Source organism: Anabrus simplex, chromosome 5 (assembly GCF_040414725.1).
Source record: "Anabrus simplex isolate iqAnaSimp1 chromosome 5, ASM4041472v1, whole genome shotgun sequence".
Classification (NCBI taxonomy): domain Eukaryota; kingdom Metazoa; phylum Arthropoda; class Insecta; order Orthoptera; family Tettigoniidae; genus Anabrus; species Anabrus simplex.
The window spans coordinates 111,314,617-111,328,741 of record NC_090269.1 but is presented as its reverse complement, the minus strand read 5'-3'; the positions used below and the strand labels follow the sequence as shown (position 1 = coordinate 111,328,741).

The 14,125-nt window shown below is 39.6% G+C and overlaps 1 protein-coding gene across 3 annotated transcripts in view; it reads right to left on the bottom strand.

The window, feature by feature from the left end:
• Nucleotides 1-14,125, bottom strand: part of LOC136873821 (putative phosphatidate phosphatase) — a 337,454-nt gene that overhangs the window by 255,092 nt on the left and 68,237 nt on the right. The window lies entirely within an intron of this gene.

The window sequence follows — 14,125 nt, the reverse complement described above, 5'->3', positions numbered from 1 at the left end:
ACCAATGAAATAGTACGTAAACGTATTACATTGTGGTATGTTGCCTTGTTTTCTACCATTAAAAAAATATTTAATAGTGCCTTTCCGCAAGGCGAGTGAAACGGCCTCTGACGTAAGCGGCGCGCTGTGACGTCACGATCCAGTACCGCATGGAGCTCTACCAGCCGTTGTGCATCAGCCGTTGCTAAAAGCCGATTGTTTATTATTCATGATCGCGAATAACTTCGAAATGACAGAAGAAACGTTCAAAACAGCACAGTCAGACAATCTACCATGTGTAGATGTCATCATTCTTGAAAAATGTGACTTTTGTGGTCGCAGAAATTCGCGGATAACAAGCAAGTTTGTAAGTGTCGTCTTTTATATACGTGCAATGTACTGTAACCCATAGTATTAGGATAACAACTAACCTGGATAGATATCACATCACTTTCAACATTTCCTTCTAGACTGATTCCCCTATTAAAGAATAACATTACATTTTCGGACTTTCAGCATTAGTAAAGTAAGAAATCGGATTTCAGCACCAACATAAACATATAGGTAGCATTATAGTACTAGTCCGCTTCTGTGGTGTAGTGGTTAATATGTGCCACTCCCAGAGGCCCGGTTTCGATTCCCGGCTCTGCCATGAAAGTTGAAAACAAATAGTACGAGGGCTGGAACGGGCTCTACTCAGCCTCGGGAGGTCAACTGAGTAGAACGGTTTCGAATCCCACCTCAGCCATCCGCGAAGTGGTTTTTCGTATTTTCCTACTTCTCCTCCAGGCACCTAAGGCCACGGCCGTTTCCTTCCCTCTTCCTTGTCTATCCCTTCCGATCCTCCCATCCTCCAACAAGGCCCCTGTTGAGCATAACAGGTGAGACCGCCTGGGCGAGGTAATGGCCCTCCTCACCAGTTTCATCACCATACTCAAAGTCTCACGTTCCAGGACACTGCCCTTGAAGTGGTAGAGGTGAAATCCCTCGCAGAGTCCGAGATAAAACCAACCCTGAAGGATAAACTGATGAAGAAAGAAAGAAAGAAAGAAGGAAAGAAAGAAAGATCATAGTACTATAGGGCTATAATCTATCATTCCCCCCCAAAAAAAAAAAATATTTATGGTTGGGACAACTGGCCTACCCACTTCCGGGGCCCTTGAAAGAGAATTAAATATCTTTGTGGAGGGAAAAAATTAGACATGATAAAGATAAATATGACTTCATCTAGTTTTCACAAGTCGGGCTGAGTGGTTCAGACGGTTGAGGTGCTGGCCTTCTGACCCCAGCTTGGCAGGTTCGATCCTGGTTCAGTCCGGTGGAAGTTAAAGGTGCTCAAATACGTCAGCCTCGTGTCGGTAGATTTACTGGCACGTAAAAGAACTCCTGCAGGACTAAATTCCTGCACATCGGCGTCTCCCAAAAATCGTAGTAGTAGTTAGCGGGGCGTGAAGCCAATAACATTAATTACATTTGACTTTTAACAAGCTGAGCATATCAGGAAAGGAAAGTGTCCTGGTGACATTTTAGTCGCTCAATACAGGAATGTCTTTGGGTGCTGTGACTTTTACTTTTCTTTTTTTTCTTTTTTTTCTTTTTTGCTTTACGTCACACCGTCACATATAGGTCTTATGGCGACGATGGGACAGGAAAGGCCTAGGAATGGGAACAAAGCGGCCGTGGCCTTAGGTACAGCCTCAGCATTTGCCTGGTGTGAAAATGGGAAACCACGGAAAACCATCTTCAGGGCTGCCGGCAGTGGGGTTCAAAACCCACTATCTCCCGGATGCGAGCTCACAGCTGCGCGCTCCTAACCGCACGGCCAACTCGCGCGGTATTTTTTCCCTTCGGTTTATTGACTTGGCTTGTATAACCTAAAACTTAGGCTAAGTAGGATAATATTTTAAACACCTACATCACTATTTTCACCTGTGTGCAATTATGTTATTTATTTCATTAATATTATGATAATTATTATAATTGAGCATTGTTAACTTATAAGATCCCAACAGACAAGCATTGGTTTTGTGTAGAGTTATACATTTGTTAAATTCACGTTGTTTCCTTTCATGATGTACACGCCTATTCTTTGTTACATTAGAGTATTTAGATATAGCCTAAATTTCTTTACCAATTAAGCTCTTCAATAAAGACATACATAACTGTCCCATGCCAAGATATATTGGTAGAATTAGAGCTGTCAAAATGGTTCATAACCCCTTTGATTTATTATCTTGACATGGATCACCCAAAACATAGGTTAGGTTTGGAGAATACTTTAATAATCAGCATTATTTAATGCACTGTTTATTACTTTCATATTCCAAGATGTAATTGAAGCGTTTAAATAAAGCATCATACATTAAAATTTAAAGTTTTACCACTAGAACAAGCTGACATGGAAAAGTGATTTGAAATTCAAACAAATTCATCTTACGTTAAAATCTTCAAAAAAATAAACTGTAGACTTTTCCGATATATCACCAGCATTTCTCCGGCTCGCCAAAATCCATTTCTCCCTAGTTTTAGCGTCTTTGGAACATTTATAAACAATTTGTTTGGTATGGTATGCGATGTGCTATTGCACATCGGAACTCTACACCATTTATAAGTTTTCTGCCTCACTTTCTGCGCAGGATTCATTTTAAGTCTAAAATATACCACTCAGATTATTATCCAATGTATAGACCTCGAATTTAACCATACCAGACACTAACATAAAGTAGAAATACGCGAAGTGTATCCTGCTTCTCACAGCACACTATGTGTTATTTCGTCTGCTAATTCAGTCAACCTGTACGATGACGTCAGACCAATGAGATCGCGTACTTGCGTGACGTGACATTTTCGTAGATTTTTATCATGTTTGGGGTTATTATTTGTACATTCTGATCACATTTTTGAATTCTGCATGAAATTTTGAATCAGATTAGCATATTTTTAATTAAAACCCCGGATCATGCATGTTCCCTATTCTCAAGTTCAAGAATAACAGGGGCCATTAATGCAGCCCATGACCGAACATAACTCTTAACCTTCAACTTAATTCAGCAGCTGGGATAAGTGGCTCAGACGGCAGAGTACAGGGTAGTGTGTTCGATTCCGGCTCAGTCCAGTGGTATATGAAGGTGCTCAAAATACGCCAGTTCCAACTCTGTAGATTTACAGGAATGTAAAAGAACTCCTGCGGGACCAACTCTGTAGATTTACAGGCGTGTAAAAGAACTCCTGCGGGACACACCTCTGTGTCTTCCGAAGAAGTAGTTGTTGTTGATGATGATGATGATGATGATGATGATGATGATGCTCGTTGTTTAAAGGGGCCTAGCATCTAGGTCATCGGCCCCTAATGGAACGATATGAGATGAAATGTAATGACAATTTAAAAGTTCAAAACCATCCACTGACCAGAATTCAAAACGTGATGATGAAGAACGAGTGGGTGAATACGAATTTAAGAAAATCAGTGGCTCCGATCCGCAATGCCCCACCTTCCCAGAAACTACCTGAAAACAATAGTATTACTGACCAAGGGACTGCTTCTAAAGCACATTCTTGAAACGAAGTCAATACTTGATGTCTAAAGGGGTCAAAAATCAAGGTCAATGGCCCATCATAATGGTACGTATCGCTAGTAAAGTAGAACCATGGTATTTGTCATGTTACGGTATTCCACACATTATGGTACTACTCACAGGTATCGTACGCAGACCTATAGTCTTTCTTTCTCACATAATGGCGCCACTCATAGGCAACGCAAACCAATGGTGTTCTTCACATAGATATAGTAATCACGGACGTCAGTATTCCCATGGTGTTCGTCACATAATGGGTACTAATCGCAGGCAGCGCAGACCCACGGTGTCGCTCATATAGCAGTACAAATCATAGGTACTGTAAACCCACAGTGAACTGCTCTCTGCTGCTACTAATCACAAACCTGTTGTGTACCTAACATATTAGTACTATTCGCAAGTAAAGGCGACCCATGGCGTTCCCGCGCAATGGTACTAATCACACGTAGTTTCACGGTTCAAATTCAATAATCCCTTGGTCGCCCTTTTTAGTCGCCTCTTACTACAGGCAAGGGATACCGTGGATGTATTCTTCATCTGCGTCCCCCCATCCACAGGAGGTAGTAGAAGTAGTTAATGAGACGTCAAACCATTATTATTATTATTATTATTATTATTATTATTATTATTATTATTATTATTATTATTATTATTATTATTATTATTATTATTATTATTTCAAACTGCCAGTGAAGGACGACAACAAAACAGAAAGGGGTGGGCTCCTCTTAAAGATGGTAGGTTTGATTAAAATTGGTATCGACACCAACTTCGTTTTTAAATAGAATTATATAGAATTTGTCCTCCACCATAGTCGTGTTAGATTAGGCAATGGAACATGGTTATAATCCAGTAAAATGAGCCTTTATTATTATTAATGTGATTCTTAATCTGTTTACCCTCCAGTGTTGGTTTCTCCCTCGTACTCAGCGAGGGATCCCGCCTCTACCCCCTCAAGGGCAGTGTCCTGGAGCATGAGAATTTGGGTCGGAGATAAAACTGGGGAGAATGACCAGTACCTCGCCCAGACGGCCTCACCTGCTATGCTGAACAGGGGTCTTGGTGGGAGATGGGAAGATCGGGAGGGATAGACAAGGAAGAGGGAAGGAAGCGGCCGTGGCTTAAAGTTAGGAACCATCCCGGCATTTGCCTGGAGGAGAAGTGGGAAACCACGAAAAACCACTTCGAGGATGGCTGAGGAGGGAATCGAACCCCCCTCTAGTCAGCTGACCTCCTGAGGCTGAGTGATGGTGGCGGCGGTGGTGATTATTGTTTTAAGAGAAAGTACAACTAGGCAACCATTCTCTATATAACACTAATCAGAGGGAAAGTACGGAAGGGGTCCGACACTTCGAAAAATGAAGATATCGGCCAAAAGAAGACAACGACCACGAAGGGCTGAACCCTTGAACTTACCATTCCATCGTTGGTCGGCCACGGCTGCTACAGTAGAACAATCTAGAACTCTTAAATCATGGGTCGTTGCGGGAATAAATTCGGTCACGATCTTAACCAAACGATGGGGTTCAGAAGAGAGCCTAACTACTTGAAATGAGGAGCAAAATGTGCTTACTAACTTTTATTAAATTGAAAATAGCACGATAACATTATTAATTTAATATGCATTCTTTAATAAAAAAATTATAAATTATTGATTTTTGAATGTTTCAAACACAGTCACATTACATAACGTTGATTTGTTTCTTACAACATCGAAGAGTTGCTTCGGAGAAGTTAATATATTAGTGGACAGCGAAACTGAAAAACTGAAAAAGGGAAGACCTGAAAACCGGGCACCTATTATTCCAAACGAGAACTGAGAGTTAATCCACACGATCCGTGGAAAATCTGACTTTCAACAAGTAGAACGCCTGATTTTCTCTCAATTAAGGTTATCCACTAGTCGAATACCCTTAACGGATACGGAACACCCGCCGAATGGACCCTTAATCGAACCAAACTGACTATCAGTTGCTTTGGATAGGTTGCGAAACATTATGGGAAAGCATGGTGTTCACTACGAGTTAACAACATCATTCACAATTGAAATAAAATCCTACCATGTATTTGTCATTCATGACACCCTTAAGTGATAAGATAATCCCGATGCTAAATGTGCATCACCCAAAACAGCTGTTCGGAAGGAACCAACAACAACAGGATCCGTGAGGATCTTACGTTATGTCGTTCTAAAGGAACAAAACTGCGAAATGCAGGAAACACTTACTAATCATGCATTTAGAAGAAATGCCAAACACTGAAGTTAATTAAAAAGTGGAAATTCGCTTGAAAAGTATTATTATCGAACCGATTTTCAGGTTAGAAATGGTTTTGTTATGCTTAATAAAATTACCAGTCCACGCTAAAATTTACTACAACTCTAAGGAATTCTTTCCCTTGAAAAACAATGCTACCCGTACAGATCTATCTATTTACTGTCTGTCCCAACACACTACTTATAAAATGATTACTTACTTACTTCAACTATGAATAAAAATGAAGGTACGACAAGATTGAAAATAAAATATTGTCACTGGCTGACGAATCGAAACCGCATTCGCAACTCAAGTCTCACATTAATACACTAAGTGTCAATATGCACACTATCAAACGAAACGGACGTCAAAACGATAAAACAATTAAGTCCGTAAAAATAAATTAACATCTCAAAGTCATTAAAGCTTAACACGCACGGAGAGTCACAGTAAAAATATTTAATCTATATCGGGCCGATATCCAACATTAGGACAACCCTCACTCGTCGATAGCGATCCCGTTATCTCAGTGGAGAGCTACGCATTGACCCTCTTCATAATCATATCATACTGTAGATGCTACCTTCGTCCAGGCCACTTCAACAAAAAAACAAAAGAAACATCTAATCTGAGACTTGAGTGTGTACAGCTGCCATCCCAGACCTATCGTCGGGCTCACTTGAAATCTGTACATCCTAACACTAATCACTATGTACATGATACCTTCCAAATTCTATCGTCGGGCGTGAACTAGGACGTCTCATCATCAGTGACACCAAGGATAACCTGTGACGTCCTAAATCTATCGTCGGGCGTCAAAGTGGGTCGTACCACGCATCCCTTAACATATCAGGCGAACTAGCAATTTCAAACAACTCCGACATTTAATACTAAATCTGGTCAGACAAATAACGCACGATGGAACCAACGTCTCTTACTATCAAATGAATGCAAGTCGAAAAATACAGTAAGTCTCTACCTCATTACAATACGTGAACTCAAAAATAAATATACGTGACGAACAATTCTCCGCCTCGAACACAATCTCAGCCTGTGCACTGAAGTTTAGGGAAGCAAATGAAAATTCCCAACACACGTTTACCATTTAGTGGATGCCTTCAAAATAATAATCATCACTACCGCATTCGAAACTCACAAATCGCCTATCGTCACTTCCAACTACTTTATATCAATGACATATCCAGTGAACAAATTCAATACAACCCCAACCGTGTGTCCAAAATGCTCTTTTATCCTTGAGGTCGCACTATCTTAATATCAAACGGGCTTTAAGTAGAAAATCGCTGTACGTTTACTACCAAGATTTTAACCTTTTACTAGAATCGTTTTCACTTGGGATCTTTCTATAAATTTACGGTGCTTCACACAGTAGTCGTCTCAAATTCGGATTGATTGCGGAAAACAATACAGCCTGCCTCAACACAGCCTGTTTCCTAAATACTTCCTCTGCAAAAATATAGCTTGTCTCAAACTCCTTCTCCTCGCTTTATTCCAGCGGTATCACTTAAAATCCAAGCTTCATTTCATCCATCTCTCTCATCTCCACATACATATAAATTCGTCGCTCTCAATCCCTTTCTCTTATATTTCCAAGACCCTTTTTCATAATTCAATCCGCTGGTGAAAACAACCATTATTAAACACATCTCTTACTTTACTATTATTACGACTTTCAGACCTCGAGAATCCAAGAGCACACAGGGACTTTTCGTATCATTGATATACACGATGTCTCAAAATTTCCTTCCCATTAATAACGGTAACTCTATCAAATTTCACCGAAATTATCTAAATATGCCTGCGATCCAAAAAAAAATTAAATATACTGGTTAAATGCAATTTTAACATAGAAAAATTTCTTTATCCCGCGGTAGACATTATTATTATTATTATTATTATTATTATTATTATTATTATTATTATTATTATTATTATTATTATTATTATTATCGACCAACATTTCTGAATTCAACTGATATTTGAAATTTAGATATTCGCCACGACTAATTTACACTTATAACTTTCCAAAAATCCACGCTTTGGACACTATCTCATCGAACATTTAACACCAAAATTTTAAGCGTCGCATTTTACCGTTCTTGACATGAAATTTTCACACGCTGACCAAAAATTACAACACCTTTCGCCTGATAATTACGAATATCAACCCGACAATCATCTTGAAAAATTTGTTGGGACAGAACAATTTAAACTAACTACAACATAATATAAATATAGACAGACTTGCACATGGTACCATTCCCAGCATTCTGGTCACACCGTCACCAGCAGGCCTCGTGCTTAGCCGTACATTTTCACAGATAACATTTCATTTCCAAAATCTCACTCTTACAAACACTACCCTTCTCACACACGATATTAAAACTACCACATAAATCAGGCACTTTCTCTGTAATTTGCACCACGACTTCCCTCGTTCTGCAGTCGGCTATGACTGTCTGACTCGTTCCCAGAGTTGTCTCTCTCCGTTACTCCAATAAACAGGTGTTCAACAGATAAAGGGAGCAGAACTACTCTGAATAGCTTCCCCAAACCCTCTTCACTTTCAAGCGTACATGAGATGATGTAAATAAAACCTGCTGTGTATATTTCAACCAGCCTACACTTTCCTAGTTCGTCGGCAAACGTTCAGAACTTTTCCAATCACTTTCTCTTCTTAACCGAGTATGTGGACCTTAGCCACGGACATGTATTTAATTATTTGTCGATCAATCTGGCGCGAATTTCCAATGACGACGGGCACAAGCTCCCGCGGCTTCAAGTTCCAGATCGACACTGAAAAATCTACGGTGGGGGGTTTCTTTTATAATCTCAGAAGGGACGCTATCCCCACTATGAGGCTTGATTGTGTAATCTGCTAAATTTGCGTCTAATAGACCGATTTTGATGAGACTTGTCCCAGACCTCCGGACAGGCTTGCACTTATTTTAGATGTTAGTCTTATAATTTTACTACACTCACAACAGGGAAAATAAATTATTTTTGCCCGTGCGTTTCGCGCGTTTTCTTCATCCCCTGACCTTGGCACGTGTAGCTGGTTCGCTGATCTAACGCTAACATGTACTTAGGCTTAACTGCATTTATGTTTTTCCCCGGGGGCTCTGTCTTCACGTAGGGTGTACGAATAATTTTGCTTATTTATTTCTTTATTTACTGTATTGCCAAAATCCCTCGTTGTATAGAATTCCATGAATTTAAAGAATTGTCGGGCACTCGAGTTCCACCGAGGTGTCCCGGTATTTCACGAGCTTGCCGTGAGATCCTTCCCACGCAACATCGGGGCTCTTAGGAGCGCAACATGGCTGCCCTCAAACATAAAAGTAGTTTCTTGATATCAAATAAATATTGAGAAAAAAAATTTTTCTCTCCGTAGAATTATGGGTTCATAATCCACCTACAACGACGAAATGTTTACCCAGAAAGGGGAAATATTTAAACATATATATTCCTTCAAAATTCTGAATTGTACATGGGAATTTTGATATAAATGAACCATGATTCTACGTACAGTTTCCCAGTCGATCTCACTCTTGACGTAGGGCTCTGTTAATTTCACGTATTTCCCTGTTTTCTTCTTCCAACAATAGAATTGCGTTACAGATGTCATCAATAAAGTCTTCTCTTAAGAACGAACATTGTAAACATTTAGCGTCTTCCTCTTGATGACTACCGCTGCTTGCCTGTCCTTGGAGTGGTGCCTCGACATGTCTTCCTCTTGACGTGACAATCATATTGACGGGTTGCTCTTCTTCTTTTTCTTCTTCTTTTTCTTCTTCTTCTTCGGTGACCATTTCCCCAGCTGGTAAGGCTGCGTCATCCTGTAGTGGGACTCTTTCTTCTGCTCTATGGTAAACCTTTAAATTTCTGGTTGGGTTGCGGTCATCATTTAATTGGGAGTTGCTAGGAGTCTGTTTCTTGCTGTTATTGATGTTACGTGCGTCATTTGGTTGTCTCGGCAGCCTGCCTCTCTCTCTCCTCTTGATACCTGCTATCTGCATTTCACTGAAGTGGCTCTCCGGCATATCTTTCCTTTATCAAAGAAACGATGTTGACGGGCTGTAACGTCTAACCATAGTAATGGTACTTTCTCGGCGTGTCCATCAGCTGTCCTCCATCTACGTCCTTCAGATATCTTGGCCTCCAGGATATCTTCCATCAGATACTCAAATAATCCTTTTGCAGTTAGATGCGGGTCTTCCTTCAATTGGTAAAACTGATCCTGATATCTCCCAGTTATATTCAACACGTTCGCGATCCTTGAGTTTTGAGATTTTCTCGTCTCAACGTACAAATTCTGGCCTTTAGCATTTGCGTCATTTTCAACTTTCAATTTATTACCAAGGTCTGGATTACGAATCTCTGTAGCTTGACTCAGATATCCAACCACCTTTGGTTGCATGTCAGCTGTACTGATCTCATTACTAACTTCACTCCCATTGAACTTAATCTTCTCGTCCGTCTGCTCCTGTGCTAAGGTATTCTCCCTCGAATCCTGTTCACAATTACTACTGACATCCTCGGACTCTTTGGTGTGGACGATCCTACTCTGTTTATCGTCATTAGCGTTCTTTCCCATTTCAGCTGCTCCCTCTTTGAATTCTGAACAACCAATCTCTGTCTCTGGAACCTTATTCTCAACTTTCACGTGTCTATCGGTCATTTCTTTAGAGCCTACCTTTGAACCATTATTATTTCTCTTGCAAACATTTCGTAACTCACCCACACTACTCTTTAAATCGTTAAAAGTGTCTTTCAAGCTAACCTTCAACTCATTTACCCCACTCTTTACATCGTCATGACTTTCTTTCACACTAGCTTGAAAATCATCCATACTACTCTTTAAATCGTCCCTAGTGTCTTTCAAACTAGACTGTAACTCCTCCCTAGTGTCTTTCAAACTAGCTGCCAAACATTTACGCTGACCTACCATGTCATCCATTTTACTACTCAAATTCTCATTGAACTTACTATGTAAACTCTCCATCTTACTTATCCGACTCTCATTATGAACCTTCATGTCCTCTCTCAACTTATCATTCCAGCTATCCAACTTCCCATGCAACCTATCTATCTTACTATTCAACCTCTCATCACGAACTTTCATGTCCTCCATCAATTTACTATTCATCTCTTCCATCACCTGCATTAGCAGATCCATCATCGCCTGACACTCCATCTCACAATATCACAAAGAATACAATAATGAGTACGCTGGCTGTTGGTGCAACCAGAATACTCCAAACTACTAAAGAAAGAATTCACTATCTACTGCGTTTTCACATACAAACGCTATTACAATTTAATACCGAAACTGACAACATTCCAACAGTTGTCTTATAAAATTTTGTTTATGTGGCTGGTATCACAAAATGTTTAATGAAAAGAAAATCTGAAGTTAATAAGTTACTCTGGATAAATATCCCAAATAGTTTCGCTTCCGTAAATTAATTAAACAAATAAAGAACATGTTAACGCATAAACTTTGAATGTAATTCAGCGTTACCACTTCCAAAATTTATATTGGCAACATGATAAAGCTTTAAGTACTGATTTCCTAAAATGCATTGTGACTGTTATTATTATTATTATCTACCAAGTAGTTACGCTCCTCGTTAAACGTGATAATATCTAGCACTCTCATTGGGCATAATTCGTTTAACTGTGGCTCAGCCATAGTTCTCACCCACTTGTATTATTTATAATGTGGCTTAGGCCTCAACATTAATTTATATTTTCCTAACATTTATTTTCAATATATAATTCCATTATCGTTATCGTGGCATCGTATCGTTATCGTGACTTTGGGCTCCTCATCGTTATCGTGACATTAAAGCTCCACGACTGGGCCGCCCCTTCTTACTGAGGCCCAACGTGTACTATTATTCTACAGTTGGTCATCATTTTACTGATGTCAACCAACATGACTCGTAGTTCTTCCTTTAATGCACTTAAGCCCTCTCTGTTAAGTGACTTAAGCCATCACGTTGGTGTGTGACTTCTTACTCTCCTCCAACGTGGAATATTATCCTCCTACTTATCGTGACTTAAGCCCCAGCGTTGATGGCGCCACTTCTTACTGAACCCTTGAACTTACCATTCCATCGTTGGTCGGCCACGGCTGCTACAGTAGTACAATCTAGAACTCTTAAATCATGGGTCGTTGCGGGAATAAATTTGGTCACGATCTTAACCAAACGATGGGGTTCAGAAGAGAGCCTAACTACTTGAAATGAGGAGCAAAATGTGCTTACTAACTTTTATTAAATTGAAAATAGCACGATAACATTATTAATTTAATATGCATTCTTTAATAAAAAAATTATAAATTATTGATTTTTGAATGTTTCAAACACAGTCACATTACATAACGTTGATTTGTTTCTTACAACATCGAAGAGTTGCTTCGGAGAAGTTAATATATTAGTGGACAGCGAAACTGAAAAACTGAAAAAGGGAAGACCTGAAAACCGGGCAAATATTATTCCAAACGAGAACTGAGAGTTAATCCACACGATCCGTGGAAAATCTGACTTTCAACAAGTGGAACGCCTGATTTTCTCTCAATTAAGGTTATCCACCAGTCGAATACCCTTAACGGATACGGAACACCCGCCGAATGGACCCTTAATCGAACCAAACTGACTATCAGTTGCTTTGGATAGGTTGCGAAATATTATGGGAAAGCATGGTGTTCACTACGAGTTAACAGCATCATTCACAATTGAAATAAAATCCCACCATGTATTTGTCATTCATGACACCCTTAAGTGATAAGATAATCCCGATGCTAAATGTGCATCACCCAAAACAGCTGTTCGGAAGGAACCAACAACAACAGCATCCGTGAAGATCTTACGTTATGTCGTTCTAAAGGAACAAAACTGCGAAATGCAGGAAACACTTACTAATCATGCATTTAGAAGAAATGCCAAACACTGAAGTTAATTAAAAAGTGGAAATTCGCTTGAAAAGTATTATTATCGAACCGATTTTCAGGTTAGAAATGGTTTTGTTATGCTTAATAAAATTACCAGTCCACGCTAAAATTTACTACAACTCTAAGGAATTCTTTCCCTTGAAAAACAATGCAACCCGTACAGATCTATCTATTTACTGTCTGTCCCAACACACTACTTATAAAATGATTACTTACTTACTTCAACTATGAATAAAAATGAAGGTACGACAAGATTGAAAATAAAATATTGTCACTGGCTGACGAATCGAAACCGCATTCGCAACTCAAGTCTCACATTAATACACTAAGTGTCAATATGCACACTATCAAACGAAACGGACGTCAAAACGATAAAACAATTAAGTCCGTAAAAATAAATTAACATCTCAAAGTCATTAAAGCTTAACACGCACGGAGAGTCACAGTAAAAATATTTAATCTATATCGGGCCGATATCCAACATTTGGACAACCCTCACTCGTCGATAGCGATCCCGTTATCTCAATGGAGAGCTACGCATTGACCCTCTTCATAATCATATCATACTGTAGATGCTACCTTCGTCCAGGCCACTTCAACAAAAAAACAAAAGAAACATCTAATCTGAGACTTGAGTGTGTACAGCTGCCATCCCAGACCTATCGTCGGGCTCACTTGAAATCTGTACATCCTAACACTAATCACTATGTACATGATACCTTCCAAATTCTATCGTCGGGCGTGAACTAGGACGTCTCATCATCAGTGACACCAAGGATAACCTGTGACGTCCTAAATCTATCGTCGGGCGTCAAAGTGGGTCGTACCACGCATCCCTTAACATATCAGGCGAACTAGCAATTTCAAACAACTCCGACATTTAATACTAAATCTGGTCAGACAAATAACGCACGATGGAACCAACGTCTCTTACTATCAAATGAATGCAAGTCGAAAAATACAGTAAGTCTCTACCTCATTACAATACGTGAACTCAAAAATAAATATACGTGACGAACAATTCTCCGCCTCGAACACAATCTCAGCCTGTGCACTGAAGTTTAGGGAAGCGAATGAAAATTCCCAACACACGTTTACCATTTAGTGGATGCCTTCAAAATAATAATCATCACTACCGCATTCGAAACTCACAAATCGCCTATCGTCACTTCCAACTACTTTATATCAATGACATATCCAGTGAACAAATTCAATACAACCCCAACCGTGTGTCCAAAATGCTCTTTTATCCTTGAGGTCGCACTATCTTAATATCAAACGGGCTTTAAGTAGAAAATCGCTGTACGTTTACTACCAAGATTTTAACCTTTTACTAG